This window comes from Aegilops tauschii, chromosome 4, assembly GCF_002575655.3.
Source record: "Aegilops tauschii subsp. strangulata cultivar AL8/78 chromosome 4, Aet v6.0, whole genome shotgun sequence".
NCBI lineage: Eukaryota > Viridiplantae > Streptophyta > Magnoliopsida > Poales > Poaceae > Aegilops > Aegilops tauschii.
Genome location: NC_053038.3, coordinates 162,211,591 through 162,230,635, shown reverse-complemented (window position 1 = coordinate 162,230,635; position 19,045 = coordinate 162,211,591).

Sequence of the window (19,045 nt, the reverse complement as noted above, 5' to 3'; positions counted from 1 at the left end):
CGCTCACTTGCACTAGAGTCAATAATCTAGATTACATTGTAATGATTCTAACACACATGGAGTCTTGGTGCTGATCATGTTTTGCTCGGGAGAGAGGCTTAGTCAACGGGCCTGCAACATTCAGATCCATATGTATCTTGCAAATTTCTATGTCTCCCTCCTTGACTTGATCACGGATGGAATTGAAGCATCTCTTGATGTGCTTGGTTTTCTTGTGAAATCTGGATTCCTTTGCCAAGGCAATTGCACTAGTATTGTCACAAAAGATTTTCATTGGACCCGATGCACTAGGTATGACACCTAGATCGAATATGAACTCCTTCATCCAGACTCCTTCATTTGCTGCTTCCGAAGCAGCTATGTACTTCGCTTCACATGTAGATCCCGCCACGACGCTCTTCTTAGAACTGCACCAACTTACAGCTCCACCATTCAATATAAATACTTATCCGGTTTGTGACTTAGAGTCATCCGGATCAGTGTCAAAGCTTGCATTAACGTAACCATTTACGACGAGCTCTTTGTCACCTCCATAAACGAGAAACATATCCTTAGTCCTTTTCAGGTATTTCAGGATTTTCTTGACCGCTGTCCAGTGATCCACTCCTGAATTACTTTGGTACCTCCCTGCTAAACTAATAGCAAGGCACACATCAGGTCTGGTGCACAACATTGCATACATGATAGAACCTATGGCTGAGGCATAGGGAATGACTTTCATTTTCTCTCTATCTTCTGCAGTGGTCGGGCATTGAGTCTGACTCAACTTCACACCTTGTACCACAGGCGAGAACCCTTTCTTTGCTTGATACATTTTGAACTTCTTCAAAACTTTATCATGGTATGTCCTTTGTGAAAGTCTAATTAAGTGTCTTGATCTATCTCTATAGATCTTGGTGCCCAATATATAAGCAGCTTCACCGAGGTCTTTCATTGAAAAATTCTTATTCAAGTATCCTTTTATGCTATCCAGAAATTCCGTATCATTTCTGATCAACAATATGTTATCCACATATAATATCAGAAATGCTATAGAGCTCCCACTCACTTTCTTGTAAATACAGGCTTCTCCAAAAGTCCGTATAAAACCATATGCTTTGATCACACTATCGAAGCGTATATTCCAACTCCGAGATGCTTGCACCAGTCCATAAATGGATCGTTGGAGCTTGCTTACTTTGTTAGCACCTTTTGGATCGACAAAACCTTCTGGTTGCATCATGTACAACTCTTCTTTAAGATATCCATTAAGGAATGCAATTTTGACATCCATTCACCAAATTTCATAATCATAAAATGCGGCAATGGCTAACATGATTCAGACGGACTTAAGCATCACTACCGGTGAGAAGGTCTCATCGTAGTCAACTCCTTGAACTTGTCGAAAACCTTTCGCAACAAGTCGAGCTTTGTAGACAGTAACATTACCGCCAGCGTCAGTCTTCTTCTTGAAGATCCATTTATTCTCTATGGCTTGCCGATCATTGGGCAAGTCAACCAAAGTCCACACTTTGTTTTCATACATGGATCCCATCTCAGATTTCATGGCCTCAAGCCATTTCGCGGAATCTGGGCTCATCATCGCTTCCTCATAGTTCGTAGGTTCGTCATGGTCAAGTAACATGACTTCCAGAACAGGATTACCGTACCACTCTGGTGCAGATCTTACTCTGGTTGACCTACGAGGTTCGGTAGTTACTTGATCAGAAGTTTCATAATCATCACTAATTGGTGTAGGAATCACTCTTGCCTTCGGATCTATGATAGAAGGTGTACCCAACAGTCTCCTTTGAGTATTCTATGAAGACACATTTCTCCGATTTGGGTTCGAGCTTATCCGGTTGAAGCTTTTTCACATAAGCATCGCAGCCCCAAACTTTAAGAAAACGACAACTTGGGTTTCTTGCCAAACCATAGTTCATATGGTGTCATCTCAATGGATTTAGATGGTGCCCTATTTAACATGAATGCAGCCATCTCTAAAGCATAACCCCAAAATGATAGCGGTAAATCAGTAAGAGACATCATAGGTCGCACCATATCTAATAAAGTGCGGTTACGACATTCCGACACACCATTACGTTGTGGTGTTCCGGGTGGCGTGAGTTGCGAAACTATTCCGCATTGTTTCAAATGAAGACCAAACTCGTAACCCAAATATTCACCTCCATGATCAGATCGTAGAAACTTTATTTTCTTGTTACGATGATTTTCCACTTCACTCTGAAATTCTTTGAACTTTTCAAATGTTTCATACTTATGTTTCATCAAGTGGATATACCCGTATCTGCTCAAATCATATGTGAAGGTCAAAAAATAACGATACTCGCCGCGAGCATCAATGCTCATCGGACCGCATACATCAGTATGTATTATTTCCAACAAGTCTGCTGCTCGTTCCATTGTTCCGGAGAACGGAGTCTTAGTCATCTTGCCCACGAGGCATGGTTCGCAAGCATCAAGTGATTCATAATCAAGTGATTCCAAAAGCCCATCAGCATGGAGTTTCTTCATGCGCTTTACACCAATATGACCTAAACGGCAGTGCCACAAATAAGTTGCACTATCATTATTGAACTTATATCTTTTGGCTTCAATACTATGAATATGTGTATCACTACTATCGAGATTCAATAAAATAGACCACTCATCAAGGGTGCATGACCATAAAACATATTACTCATATAAATAGAACAACCATTATTCTCTGATTTAAATGAATAACCGTCTCGCATCAAACAAGATCCAGATATAATGTTCATGCTTAACGCTGGCACCAAATAACAATTATTCAGGTCTAAAACTAATCCTGAAGGTAGATGTAGAGGTAGCGTGCCGACGACGATCACGTCGATTTTGGAACCATTTCCCACGCGCATCGTCACCTCGTCCTTAGCCAATCTTTGCTTAATCCGTAGCCCCTGTTTCGAGTTGCAAATATGAGCAACCAAACCAGTATCAAATACCCAGGCGCTACTACGAGCATTAGTAAGGTACACATCAATAACATGTATATCAAATATACCTTTCACTTTGCCATACTTCTTATCCGCCAAATACTTGGGGCTGTTCCGCTTGCAGTGACCAGTCCCTTTGTAGTAGAAGCACTCAGTCTCATGCTTAGGTCCAGACTTGGGCTTCTTTGCTTGAGCAACAACTTGCTTGCCGTTCTTCTTAAAGTTCCCCTTCTTCCCTTTTCCCTTCTTCTTGAAACTAGTGGTGTTGTTAACCATCAACACTTGATGCTCCTTCTTGATTTCTACCTCCGCAGCCTTTAGCATTGCAAAGAGCTCGGGAATTGCCATCCCTTGCATATTATAGTTCATCATGAAGCTTTTGTAGCTTGGTGGCAGTGATTGAAGAACTCTGTCAATAACACTATCAACCGAAAGATTAACTCCTAGTTGAGTCAAGTGATTGTGGTACCCAGACATTCTGAGTATATGTTCACTGACAGAACTATTCTCCTCCATTTTGCAGCTGTAGAGCTTATTGGAGACTTCATATCTCTCAATCCGGGCATTTGCTTGAAATATTAAATTCAACTCCTGGAACATCTCATATGCTCCATGACGTTCAAAACATCGTTGAAGTCCCGGTTCTAAGCCGTAAAACATGGCACACTGAACTATCGAGTAGTCATCAGCGTTGCTCTGCTAGGCGTTCACAACGTCTGGTGTTGCTCCTACAGCGGGTCTTGCACCTAGCGGTGCTTCCAGGACGCAATTCTTCTGTGCAGCAATGAGGATAATCCTCAAGTTACAGACCCAGTCCGTGTAGTTGCTACCATCATCTTTCAACTTAGATTTCTCTAGGAACACATTAAAATTCAACAGAACAGTAGCACGGGCCATTTATCTACAACAACATAGATATGCAAAATACTATCAGGTACTAAGTTCATGATAAATTAAAGTTCAGTTAATCATATTACTTAAGGACTCCCACTTAGATAGACATCCCTCTAATCATCTAAGTGATCACGTGATCCATATCAACTAAACCATGTCCGATCATCACGTGAGATGGAGTAGTTTTCAATGGTGAATATCACTATGTTGGTCATATCTACTATATGATTCAAGCTCGACCTTTCGGTCTTAGTGTTTCGAGGCCATATCTGCATATGCTAGGCTCGTCAAGTTTAACCCGAGTATTCTGCATGTGCAAAACTGGCTTGCACCCATTGTATGTGAACGTAGAGCTTATCACACCCGATCATCACGTGGTGTCTCGGCACGACGAACTGTCGCAACGGTGCATACTCAGGGAGAACACTCGTTCCTTAAAATTTAGTGAGAGATCATCTTATAATGCTACCACCGTACTAAGCAAAATAAGATGCATAAAAGGATAAACATCACATGCAATCAAATAAGTGATATGATATGGCCATCATCATCTTGTGCCTTTGGTCTCCATCTCTAAAGCACCGTCATGATCACTACCGTCACCGGCTTGACACCTTGATCTCCATCGAAGCATCGTTGTCGTCTTGCCAACTATTGCTTCTACGACTATGGCTAGCGCTTAGTGATAAAGTAAAGCAATTACATGCCGATTGCATTTCATACAATAAAGCGACAACCATATGGCTCCTGCCATTTGCCGATAAGTGTTACAAAACATGATCATCTCATACAACAATTTATATATCATCACGTCTTGACCATATCACTATTGGGGAACGTAGTAATTTCAAAAAATTTCCTACGCACACGCAAGATCATGGTGATGCATAGCAACGAGAGGGGAGAGTGTTGTCCACGTACCCTCGTAGACCGATAGCGGAAGCGTTTAACACAACGCGGTTGATCTAGTCGTACGTCTTCACGATCCGACCGATCAAGTACCGAACGCACGGCACCTCCGAGTTCAGCACACGTTTAGCGCGATGACGTCCCTCGAACTCCGATCCAGCCGAGTGTTGAGGGAGAGTTTCGTCAGCACGACGGCGTGGTGACGATGATGATGTTCTACCGACGCAGGGCTTCGCCTAAGCACCGCTATGATATTATCGAGGTGTAATATGGTGGAGGGGGGCACCGCACACGGCTAAAAGATCGTTGATCAATTGTGTGTCTAGAGGTGCCCCCTGCCCCCGTATATAAAGGAGCAAGGGGGACGCCGCTGGCTAAGGAGGAGAGGCGCACCAGGAGGAGTCCTACTCCTACCGGGAGTAGGACTCCCCCCTTTTCCATGTTGGACTAGGAGAGAGAGGGGGAAGAGGTGGAGGGGAGGAAGGAAGGGGGGCGCCGCCCCCTTCTCCTTGTCCTATTCGGACTTGGGGGGAAGGGGCGCGCGGCCCTGCCCTGGCCTCCTCTCCTCTCTTCCACCTAGGCCCACTAAGGCCCATTAAGTTACCGGGGGGTTCCGGTAACCTCCCGGTACTCCGAAAAAATCCCGATTTCACCCGGAACACTTCCGATGTCCAAACATAGGCTTCCAATATATCAATCTTTATGTATCGACCATTTCAAGACTCCTCGTCATGTCCGTGATCACATCCGGGACTCCGAACAACCTTCGGTACATCAAAACATATAAACTCATAATATAACTGTCATCGTAATGTTAAGCGTGCGGACCCTACGGGTTCGAGAACTATGTAGACATGACCGAGACACCTCTTCGGTCAATAACCAATAGCGGAACCTGGATGCTCATATTGGTTCCCACATATTCTACGAAGATCTTTATCGGTCAGACCGCATAACAACATACGTTGTTCCCTTTGTCATCAGTATGTTACTTGCCCGAGATTCGGTCGTTGGTATCTCGATACCTAGTTCAATCTCGTTACCGGCAAATCTCTTTACTCATTCCGTAATACATCATCCCGCAACTAACTCATTAGTCACAATGCTTGCAAGGCTTATAGTGATGTGTATTACTGAGTGGGCCCAGAGATACCTCTCCGACAATCGGAGTGACAAATCCTAATCTCGAAATACGCCAACCCAACAAGTACCTTTGGAGACACCTGTAGAGCACCTTTATAATCACCCAGTTACGTTGTGACGTTTGGTAGCACACAAAGTGTTCCTCCGGTAAACGGGAGTTGCATAATCTCATAGTCATAGGAACATGTATAAGTTATGAAGAAAGCAATAGCAACATACTAAACGATCGAGTGCTAAGCTAACGGAATGGGTCAAGTCAATCACATCATTCTCCTAATGATGTGATCCCGTTAATCAAATGACAACTCATGTCTATGGCTAGGAAACATAACCATCTTTGATCAACGAGCTAGTCAAGTAGAGGCATACTAGTGACACTCTGTTTGTCTATGTATTCACACATGTATTATGTTTCCGGTTAATACAATTCTAGCATGAATAATAAACATTTATCATGATATAAGGAAATAAATAATAACTTTATTATTGCCTCTAGGGCATATTTCCTTCAGTCTCCCACTTGCACTAGAGTCAATAATCCAGATTACACAGTAATGATTCTTACACCCATGGAGTCTTGGTGCTGATCATGTTTTTCTCATGGAAGAGGCTTAGTCAACGGATCTGCTACATTCAGATCCGTATGTATCTTGCAAATTTCTATGTCTCCCACCTGGACTAAATCCCAGATGGAATTGAAGCGTCTTTTGATGTGCTTGGTTCTCTTGTGAAATCTGGATTCCTTTGCTACGGCAATTGCACCAGTATTGTCACAAAAGATTTTCATTGGTCCCGATGCACTAGGTATGACACCTAGATCGGATATGAACTCCTTCATCCAGACTCCTTCATTTGCTGCTTCCGAAGCAGCTATGTACTCCGCTTCACACGTAGATCCCGCCATGACACTTTGCTTAGAACTGTACCAATTGACAGCTCCACCGTTCAATGTAAACACGTATCCGGTTTGCGATTTAGAATCATCCGGATCAGTGTCAAAGCTTGCATCAACGTAACCATTTACGATGAGCTCTTTGTCACCTCCATAAACGAGAAACATATCCTTAGTCCTTTTCAGGTATTTCAGGATGTTCTTGACTGCTGTCCAGTGATCCACTCCTGGATTACTTTGGTACCTCCCTGCTAAACTTATAGCAAGGCACACATCAGGTCTGGTACACAGCATTGCATACATGATAGAGCCTATGGCTGAAGCATAGGGAACATCTTTCATCTTCTCTCTATCTTCTGCAGTGGTCGGGCATTGAGTCTTACTCAATCTCACACCTTGTAGTACAGGCAAGAACCCTTTCTTTGCTTGATCCATTTTGAACTTCTTCAAAACTTTGTCAAGGTATGTGCTTTGTGAAAGTCCAATTAAGCGTCTTGATCTATCTCTATAGATCTTGATGCCTAATATATATGCAGCTTCACCGAGGTCTTTCATTGAAAAACTCTTATTCAAGTATCCCTTTATGCTATCCAGAAATTCTATATCATTTCCAATTAGCAATATGTCATCCACATATAATATCAGAAATGCTACTGAGCTCCCACTCACTTTCTTGTAAATACAGGCTTCTCCAAAAGTCTGTATAAAACCAAATGATTTGACAATCTATCAAAGCGTTTATTCCAACTCCGAGAGGCTTGCACCAGTCCATAAATGGATCGCTGGAGCTTGCACACTTGTTAGCTCCCTTTGGATCGACAAAACCTTCCGGTTGCATCATATACAACTCTTCTTCCAGAAATCCATTCAGGAATGCAGTTTTGACATCCATTTGCCAAATTTCATAATCATAAAATGCGGCAATTGCTAACATGATTCGGACAGACTTAAGCATCGCTACGGGTGAGAAGGTCTCATCGTAGTCAATCCCTTGAACTTGTCGAAAACCTTTCGCAACAAGTCGAGCTTTATAGACAGTAACATTACCGTCAGCGTCAGTCTTCTTCTTGAAGATCCATTTATTTTCAATGGCTTGCCGATCATCGGGCAAATCAACCAAAGTCCATACTTTGTTCTCATACATGGATCCCATCTCAGATTTCATGGCCTCAAGCCATTTTGCGGAATCTGGGCTCACCATCGCTTCTTCATATTTCGTAGGTTCGTCATGGTCTAGCAACATAACCTCCAGAACAGGATTACCGTACCACTCTGGTGCGGATCTTAATCTGGTTGACCTACGAGGTTCAGTAATAACTTGATCTGAAGTTTCATGATCATTATCATTAACTTCCTCACTAATTGGTGTAGGTGTCGCAGAAACTGATTTCTGTGATGATCTACTTTCCAATAAGGGAGCAGGTACAGTTACCTCATCAAGTTATACTTTCCTCCCACTCACTTCTTTCGAGAGAAACTCCTTCTCTAGAAAGGATCCATTCTTAGCAACGAATGTCTTGCCTTCGGATCTGTGATAGAAGGTGTACCCAACAGTCTCCTTTGGGTATCCTATGAGGACACATTTCTCAGATTTAGGTTCGAGCTTATCAGGTTGAAGTTTCTTCACATAAGCATCGCAACCCCAAACTTTAAGATACGACAACTTTGGTTTCTTGCCAAACCATAGTTCATAAGGCGTCGTCTCAACGGATTTCGATGGTGTCCTATTTAGAGTGAATGCAGCCGTCTCTAAAGCATAACCCCAAAACGATAGCAGTAAATCAGTAAGAGACATCATAGATCGCACCATATCTAGTAAAGTATGATTACAACGTTCGGACACACCATTACGTTGTGGTGTTCCGGGTGGCGTGAGTTGCGAAACTATTCCGCATTGTTTCAAATGTAGGCCAAACTCGTAACTCAAATATTCTCCTCCATGATCTGATCGTAGAAACTTTATTTTCTTGTTACGATGATTTTCAACTTCGCTCTGAAATTCTTTGAACTTTTCAAATGTTTCAGACTTATGTTTCATTAAGTAGATATACCCATATCTGCTCAAATCATCTATGAAGGTGAGAAAATAACGATATCCGCCACGAGCCTCAATATTCATCGGACCACATACATCTGTATGTATGATTTCCAACAAATCAGTTGCTCTCTCCATAGTTCCAGAAAACGGTGTTTTAGTCATCTTGCCCATGAGACACGGTTCGTAAGTACCAAGTGATTCATAATCAAGTGATTCCAAAAGTCCATCATTATGGAGTTTCTTCATGCGCTTTACACCGATATGACCTAAACGACAGTGCCACAAATAAGTTGCACTATCATTATCAACTCTGCATTTTTTGGCTTCGACATTATGAATATGTGTGTCACTACTATCGAGATTCATTAAAAATAGACCATTCTTCAAGGGTGCATGACCATAAAAGATATTACTCATATAAATAGAACAACCATTATTCTCTGATTTAAATGAATAACCGTCTCGCATCAAACAAGATCCAGATATAATGTTCATGCTCAACGTTGGCACCAAATAACAATTATTTAGGTCTAATACTAATCCCGAAGGTAGATGTAGAGGTAGCGTGCCGACTGCGATCACATCGACTTTGGAACCATTTCCCACGCGCATCGTCACCTCGTCCTTAGCCAATCTTTGCTTAATCCGTAGCCCCTGTTTTGAGTTGCAAATATTAGCAACAGAACCAGTATCAAATACCCAGGTGCTACTGCGAGCATTAGTAAGGTACACATCAATAACATGTATATCACATATACCTTTGTTCACCTTGCCATCCTTCTTATCCGCCAAATACTTGGGGCAGTTCCGCTTCCAGTGACCAGTCTGCTTGCAGTAGAAGCACTCAGTCTCAGGCTTAGGTCCAGACTTGGGTTTCTTCTCCTGAACAGCAACTTGCTTGCTGTTCTTCTTGAAGTTCCCCTTCTTCTTCCCTTTGCCCTTTTTCTTGAAACTAGTGGTCTTATTGACCATCAACACTTGATGCTCCTTTTTGATTTCTACCTCCGCTACCTTTAGCATTGCGAAGAGCTCGGGAATTGTCTTATTCATCCCTTGCATGTTATAGTTCATCATGAAGCTCTTGTAGCTTGGTGGCAGTGATTGAAGAATTCTGTCAATGACGCTATCATCCGGAAGATTAACTCCCAGTTGAATCAAGTGATTATAATACCCAGACATTTTGAGTATATGCTCACTGATAGAACTATTCTCTTCCATCTTGCAGCTGTAGAACTTATTGGAGACTTCATATCTCTCAATCCGGGCATTTGCTTGAAATATTAACTTCAACTCCTGGAACATCTCATATGCTCCATGACGTTCAAAACGTCGTTGAAGACCCGGTTCTAAGCCGTAAAGCAAGGCACACTGAACTATCGAGTAGTCATCAGCTTTGCTCTGCCAGATGTTCATAACTTCTGGTGTTGCTCTTGCAGTAGGCCTGGCATCCAGCGGTGCTTCCAGGACGTAATTCTTCTGTGCAGCAATGAGGATAATCCTCAAGTTACGGACCCAGTCCGTGTAATTGCTACCATCATCTTTCAACTTTGCTTTCTCGAGGAACGCATTAAAATTTAACGGAACAACAGCACGGGCCATCTATCTACAATTAACATAGACAAGCAAGATACTATCAGGTACTAAGTTTATGATAAATTTAAGTTCTATTAATCATATTACTTAAGAACTCCCACTTAGATAGACATCCCACTAATCATCTAAGTGATTACGTGATCCAAATCAACTAAACCATGTCCGATCATCACATGAGATGGAGTAGTTTCAATGGTGAACATCACTATGTTGATCATATCTACTATATGATTCACGCTCGACCTCTCGGTCTCCGTGTTCCGAGGCCATATCTGCATATGCTAGCCTCGTCAATTTAACCTGAGTATTCCGCGTGTGCAACTGTTTTGCACCCGTTGTATTTGAACGTAGAGCCTATCACACCCGATCATCACGTGGTGTCTCAGCACGAAGAACTTTCGCAATGGTGCATACTCAGGGACAACACTTTTATCTTGAAATTTTAGTGAGAGATCATCTTATAATGCTACCGTCAATCAAAGCAAGATAAGATGCATAAACGATAAACATCACATGCAATCAATATAAGTGATATGATATGGCCATCATCATCTTGTGCTTGTGATCTCCATCTCCGAAGCACCGTCATGATCACCATCGTCACCGGCGCGACACCTTGATCTCCATCGTAGCATCGTTGTCGTCTCGCCAACTATTGCTTTTACGACTATCGCTACCGCTTAGTGATAAAGTAAAACAATTACATGACGATTGCATTTCATACAATAAAGCGACAACCATATGGCTCCTGCCAGTTGCCGATAACTTGGTTACAAAACATGATCATCTCATACAATAAAATATAGCATCACGTCTTGACCATATAACATCACAACATGCCCTGCAAAAACAAGTTAGACGTCCTCTACTTTGTTGTTGCAAGTTTTACGTGGCTGCTACGGGCTTAGCAAGAACCGTTCTTACCTACGCATCAAAACCACAACGATAGTTTGTCAAGTTGGTGCTGTTTTAACCTTCGCAAGGACCGGGCGTAGCCATACTCGGTTCAACTAAAGTGAGAGAGACAGACACCCGCCAGTCACCTTTGTGACGCCCCCGATTTGACCGTACACTAATCATGCACGCAAATGTGTACGATCAAGATCAGGGACTCACGGGAAGATATCACAACACAACTCTACAACATAAATAAGTCATACAAACATCATAATACAAGCCAGGGGCCTCGAGGGCTCGAATACAAGTGCTCGATCATAGACGAGTCAGCGGAAGCAACAATATCTGAGTACAGACATAAGTTAAACAAGTTTGCCTTAAGAAGGCTAGCACAAACTGGGATACAGATCGAACGAGGCGCAGGCCTCCTGCCTGGGATCCTCCTAACTACTCCTGGTCGTCGTCAGCGGCCTGCACATAGTAGTAGGCACCTCCAGTGTCGTAGGTGTCGTCGTCGACGGTGGCATCTGGCTCCTGGACTCCAACATCTGGTTGCGACAACCAGATAGAAAGGAAAGGGGGAAAAGAGGGAGAGAAGCAACCGTGAGTACTCATCCAAAGTACTCGCAAGCAAGGAGCTACACTACATATGCATGGGTATATGTGTAAAGGGGCATATCAGTGGACTGAACTGCAGAATGCCAGAATAAAAGGGGGATAGCTAGTCCTGTCGAAGACTACACTTCTGGTCATCTCCATCTTGCAGCATGTAGAAGAGAGTAGATTGAAGTCCTCCAAGTAGCATCGCATAGCATAATCCTACCCGGCGATCCCCTCCTCATCGCCCTGTTAGAGAGCGATCACCGGGTTGTATCTGGCACTTGGAAGGGTGTATTTTATTCAGTATCCAGTTCTAGTTGTCATAAGGTTAAGGTACAACTCCGGGTCGTCCTTTTACCGAGGGACACGGCTATTCGAATAGATAAACTTCCCTGCAGGGGTGCACCACATAACCCAACACGCTCGATCCCATTTGGCCGGACACACTTTTCTGGGTCATGCCCGGCCTCGTAATATCAACACGTCGCAGCCCCACCTAGGCTCAACAGAGAGGTCAGCACGCCGGTCTAAACCTATGCGCGCAGGGGTCTGGGCCCATCGCCCTATGCACACCTGCACGTTGCGTACGCGGCCGGAAGCAGACCTAGCCCCCTTAATACAAGCACGAGCTTACGGTCCAATGCGGCGCGCGCCACTCAGTCGCTGACGTCAAAAGAGCTTCGGCTGATACCACGACGCCGGGATACCCATAACTACTCCCGCGTAGATGGTTAGTGCGTATAGACCAAATGGCCAGACTCAGATCAAATACCCAGAACTCGTTAAGCGTGTTATTTATCCGCGAACGCCGACTAGGGCCAGGCCCACCTCTCTCCAAGGTGGTCTCAACCTGCCCTGTCGCTCCGCCACAACGTAACAGTCGGGGCCCGTCAGGAACCCAGGCCCACCTCTACCGGGATGGAGCCACCTGTCCTTTCAGCCCCCTCATCAGAATCACTTGCGGGTACTCCTCGAGCCGACCCGACTTTAGTCACCACATGTGTCATGTATATAATGTATATAGTATATACCCGTGATCACCTCCCGAAGTGATCACGGCCCAGTAGTATAGCATGGCAGACGGACAAGAGTGTAGGGCCACTGATGGAACACTAGCATCCTATACTAAGCAGTAGGATAGCAGATAAGGGTAACAACTGTAGCAACAAAGACATGCTATGCATCAGGATAGGATTAACGGAAAGCAGTAACATGCTACACTACTCTAATGCAAGCAGTATAGAGAAGAATAGGCGATATCTGGTGATCAAGGGGGGGGGGCTTGCGTGGTTGCTCTGGCAAGTAGGAGGGGTCGTCAACTCCATAGTCGAACTGGGCAGCAGCAGTGTCGGTCTCGTAGTCTACCGGAGAGAAGAGGGGGAAGAAACAGTAAACACAATGCAAACATAAACATGACGACGCGTGACATGACAATGAGCAGTGCGAGGTGTGTCCTAACGCGACAGTAGGTGGTAGCGGCGAAGGGGGGGGGGAACATCCGGGAAAGTATTCCCGATGTTTTGCGTTTTCGGACAAATGGGCCGGAGGGGGAAAGTTGCGAGTTTGATAGGTTAGGGAGGTGTGGTGGACGAACGGACTGCGTATCTGAATTCGTCTCGTCGTTCTGAGCAACTTTCATGTTGAAAATATTTTAATCCGAGTTACGGATTAAAAGATATGATTTTCTAAAGATTTTATTAATTTCTGGAATTTAATTAATTATTTAATTTAATTCGAAAATGGATTTCTGACGTCAGCATGATGTCATGCTGACATCAGCAGTCAACTGGGGTTGACTAAGTCAAACTGACATGTGGGTCCAGTGGGACCCACCTGTCATTCTCTGATTAGGTTAATTAGGGTTTAGCTAAATAATTACTGTTTAATTAAATTAATTATCTAATTAGATTAATTTAAACAGGATTAATTAACTTAATTAATTTAATTAATTAATTAATTAAATTTATTTGTTTTATTATTAAAATTTTTTAAATCATTTTTTCTTTTCGTTCAGGGGCTAGGCCCACTAGTCATAGGCCCATGGGGCCAACAGGGTTAACGGGCGCGGGGTGGGGCGTGGGCGCCCGTGCACCCGAACGGGGCATCAGGGGGTGCCGGCGGTGGCCGTAGCCCGGCGCGGCAGGACGGGGCCGTGGCGGCCTTCGGCAGGCGGGGGGGGGGGGCGCGGTAGGCGCCGGCGGCTGTGGCCGCGGCCGCTGCTGGTCCAGCGGCAGCAAGGGCCGGCGAGCGGAGCGAGCTGGGGCTGCCGGGGAGGCGCGGCCAGCGCGGCACGGCAGGTCGCGGGGTAGGCCTGGCCGGTGCGGGACGACGGGCGACCCGGGCTCGCGTCGGCGCGGGCGAGCGCGAGGGGAGGGAGCGGGGCAGCTGTGGCAGGGCGAGGGCGCGCGAGGGGCTTCGGTCGCGCGCGGGAATGACGGGCGCGGTGAGTGCGCACGAGCAGGGAGACGGGGATGGATGGATGGGGTGCTCACATGCGATGAAGGGCACTGGCAGCGGGGCGTGGGGAGGACGACGGGGACGAGGCGACGGAGGCGGACCGACGAGGGGAAGAACTCCGAGCGGCAGCGATCCGGTGACGGGGCCACGGGTGGTGGCTCGGGCCGGGGTTGTCGAGGCCGACGCGGGGAGGCGAGGTGGCGAAGGACGTGGTCGAGGTCCGGCGAAGGGCAGCACCAGCGTCGGGGCGCGGGGAAGGGGGGTCGACGCGGGCGTCGAGGCGATGGGGGCGTCCGGCGACGGGGGCGAGGCGGCGGCGTTGCGGTCGTTGCCCTGATCCAGATGGGATCGGGGAGTGGGGGAGCGAGGGAGTGGGGAGGTGGGGGTTGTCGGTGGGGAGTGGGGGGGGGGGGCTGGAGTGGATAAGGGAGAGGAGTGGGCCGACCTGGGCCGGCCTGGTTGGCCCGATGGCCAGCTGGGCCGCGCTCCAGCAGGGGGGGCTTCTCCTCCTTTTGTTGTTTGTTTTTTTATTATTATTATTTATCTTTCTTTTACTGTTTTACTTTTAGTTTTCTTTTATTTTAGTTTTATAAAAATTATCACTAGCACTTAAATTAATACTTTTAAATATACTATTGCCACATTAATCCTCAACCCAAATTAAAATAGTTTAATATTTTATAAAATTCAAAAGGCATTTATTTTAACATTTAAACCTCTATTTTAATTATTTTGAACACTTAGGCATTTTATTAAATTTAGATTTCTCCACCATTATTATCTATGCAATAATTGGTTCACTCCGAACATTTTAGTTTTAATATTTGAAAACTTTTATTGTTTGCCTATATTTTAAATTTTAACTTGAACCGTTTTTGAACTAACTCGAGTTTATCAACAGTAACCGAGGTGACGTGGCACCATTAGCAGAGGTTTACTGTAGCTTGATTATCCGGGCGTCACAATTCTCCTCCACTACAAGAAATCTCGTCCCGACATTTAAGAGGGAAGTAAAGGGGGAAGGTTCGGGTTACGAAATTCTAGGGAGTGTTCTTGGTCTTGGTTGTTCTCCTCGAAGAGGTTGATCCATTACATTGATGTCTTCATTCTGCTGTTTCAGGCCATCATGATAAAGTTGTCGTCCTTTCTTCGGGAACTCCATCGTACTTACGAAGGAATGAAGGGTGGGTATTCCGGGAGAACGCACCTCCGTAAGGTTGACTATCTGGTCGATAACATCGGCGAAGGTGGCGGAAAGTAACTCTCGAATTGCAACTTAAGAAATTATCGAGAGCAAAGTAAGAAGGTACAAAAATAGAAGTTTTCAAGCGCATAGGCAATCGTTTGTTGCCTGAACAAGTGTTGAAGGGGTTTAGAGCAATGTGAATAAGCATTGCATCTAATACGAGTATAGATCACTAGGCAGGTGGCCCGTGAATTACATACAAAGTCGAGAGCGAGGAATAACTCTGACAACACGGTGTACAGGAGAGTCAGTTTTCGATCCTGTGGAACTGTGGGTTATGGGCCCACCATGTGGGTTTTTTTTAGGAGCAGTGACATGTTGCACGGTCATGATAGCAAGGCATGTCAGAGAGTAGCCTGTCGATTATGCCGGCAACAACGTCGATACCAAGGGCGAGGGACGAAGATGACCATTTTTCCTGCTCGTTGAACGAGGCAGACCAATAGGCAAAGTTCTCGTCCATCGGTGGTTACCGGAATGTCATCGACAATAGTAACAGGGTCTTACTGACAGAATTGTACACCGAGGTGTTTACATAAGCAGGAGAATACTACTGCTTAGATCATATAGATCACCAGAAAGGTTAAACCAAACAATGGAAAGGAAAATATGATTATCAGATTAAACAGAACAATGGAAAGGAAAATGTGTTTAAACACATATTTCAAGGGTATATCCTTCCCAAGGGCAAGCAGAGCATGATATCCATGACAGGATATAATGTAGAAAACTCTTTTAGGTACGGGAGAGAATTTTCATGACATTACCCATACAGCGGTGTTTGGATAATTGAGCAGGAAACATTTAGCATTTGGCTTCAAATGTTCCTGTTGAAAATCGGAGTACCATAGACATGCTTCGAGATAGCATTGACATGGTCAACAGGTGAAGATCAGAATTTGGAAACAAAAAGGATCCATCAGGAACAACTTATAGAATAAGTCTTACAATTTCCTCATGGAAGAACAGCTAACCTTGCTAAAAAGGAAAACTTATAACAATAGGTCCTCTGGCCAGGTGTGTTAGGCATGACATCACCTTACCGGGTCATGAATAGACCAATGTTACAACTCTTGGAAATATGTTCCAACCATCATATCTGATCGAGGTTCAGATCTGATTGGTGTCAGGATACCTCAGACTCAGGATGTCTGAGAAGAAAAGTGCAACACAAATTGATGGGATGACATTATAAGATTCTCGGGAAATGAACTATGAAAGCAAGTTCCGAAACTAGAGTTCTTCATTAAACCAAAGAGAGGGATAGGAGGTGGCTGATGGACTCAGCGACATTCCATTGAGAGTTCCAAAAGATGGATTTCCACAACTATGTGAACAAGGAGATAACAATAGCTAGATCGAATGACTTAATGATGTATGCTCGAGGAAAACATACACAGTTAAACATTGGTTGAAATGTGCACCCGAAATGTGGGCTAGGTAGCACGATCAATGTTCGAATGATGATTCATTAAGCCATAGACGTAGAATCAAACTATAGACCAATAACTTCAAAGCAATAGGGTTGCTAGAAGTTTAGAATTTACACGTCACAGACCATTTGTTGGTATTTCGTTTAGAAACAACACGGGGACCAAGAAAGAATGGTGATGGTGAGAAGTATCACTGTACCAAGAATTCTTAAGAGGTGGAGTAATGCTCACGACATTCTTGACATCGAAGATGGTAATACTCCACGGTAGAACATAACATAGGTTGGATAGCAGGGAAATCAAGATACAACACAAAATATGAACAAGTTTGCGTTGAGGGGAGGCAGGAACGTTGTCGATGATAACACAATTCATCGAGGGGCAAGGATGGTATTTCTCATCCTGAATTTCGACACACAACTTGGAAGAAATCAAATTGTTGACAATGATCACGACAAATTTGTCGAGAGGTTTTCAAGAAGATGTAATTGATCGACGATGACATCAAGTCAAAGGAATGATGAAAGCGAAAGGTTATTGGAACCACGGGTAGGGCACAAACCCGAATTCAAGTTTGCTATTCAAGGAGAAGTGATATGACGAGGGAGATCGACGCAAGATTAGCTCACTGTCGAAATTTGTGCGCTGGGAAGGTCCAGGTAACACAGTTAAAATCATCAAGGTAATGATATAGCCAAACAGGCTAGGAATGGCGTGATCGGGTACAAACTCATACTTAAGGAAGATTACTAAGAGTTGTTGAACCGTAGTGCGGACTCGGTTCAGTTATCGGTGTCTTTGCGTGATTAATAACTCAGAGCCCGTGGAAAATTGGAATCAATGAGAATGTAGCAGTTGATGGAGAACTCATAATAAGTTATGCAGTTCCGTGATAATCTCGAGATACCAGGGGGGTAATGCTCGACGGCAGATCAAAGTAGAGGTTGTACTAGGGTATTACTCTGCAGAAGACAAGTGCTTAAACTTGCACGAGAAATGGTATTTAAAGGAGAACATGGTCGGAACCACGATTGAAAAAGGCCAGATCCCAGATATAAGATGAACTTATACCAATGGAATAATTAATTTAAGAAAAGCTTTAATGATAAGATCTACATCGTGTCCATGGGCATGAACGCAAAGTTCAAGGTCGACTCCCACTTCTCCAATGCATAACCTTTCATTTACTTCTCGCGTTCGATGAAGTTATTTAGTAGAAAATTATCTGGTAAAATACCAGAAGGGTATGGCTTGTGAAAACCTTCGGGTTAATACGGTTTTTTATAGGGAAGGTATAGGTTCAACCCATCAGGGCATCTTAGGAACTTATACCACAAACTTCGGAGTAAATAATACAAGCTCGAAAGTAGAGCATGGGTGTCAAAACGAGAAGATACAATTTACTAAAGGCATTATGTATCAGGGAAAGAACTCACAAGGTTATTCAATATGAAGGACACTGTCGGATAAAATCCAACAAAGGAACCGATGGTCCACAAGGGATCTGATGTGAGCATCGGTACTCAACCAGAGGAAGAAGAAGGCAAGGAGATCTGATTATAGAAACAACTGACTAACTCAAAGTTCGAATGCAAAAGAATTATGATTTCCAAATCAGGGGGTCAGAAGCAACGCTCTGATCAAGGATGGATAAGTGAGTAGGCTTAGGGGTACAATCGATGGCAATTTGATAGGTCGAGATCCAGCTCATGTTAAAAATGACGTTTGAGCCAGAAGGAAGAATTCTAGGATCTGATTGAGGATTGTGAGCATTCGCAATATTTTGAATCAACAGACTCAAAATGATAATGACAAGGAATGACTATAAGATTACGAGACTTATGGGATTATCCATAATGCAAGCAAGCAAGAATTTCAAGAGCAATAGGCTGCTCAGGATTTTTGGTAGATCGAATGGTATTTTGAACACTTTTGTGAAATACTTGAATCAACTGGGGATGAGCGGATACTCGATGAGGGCGAGAA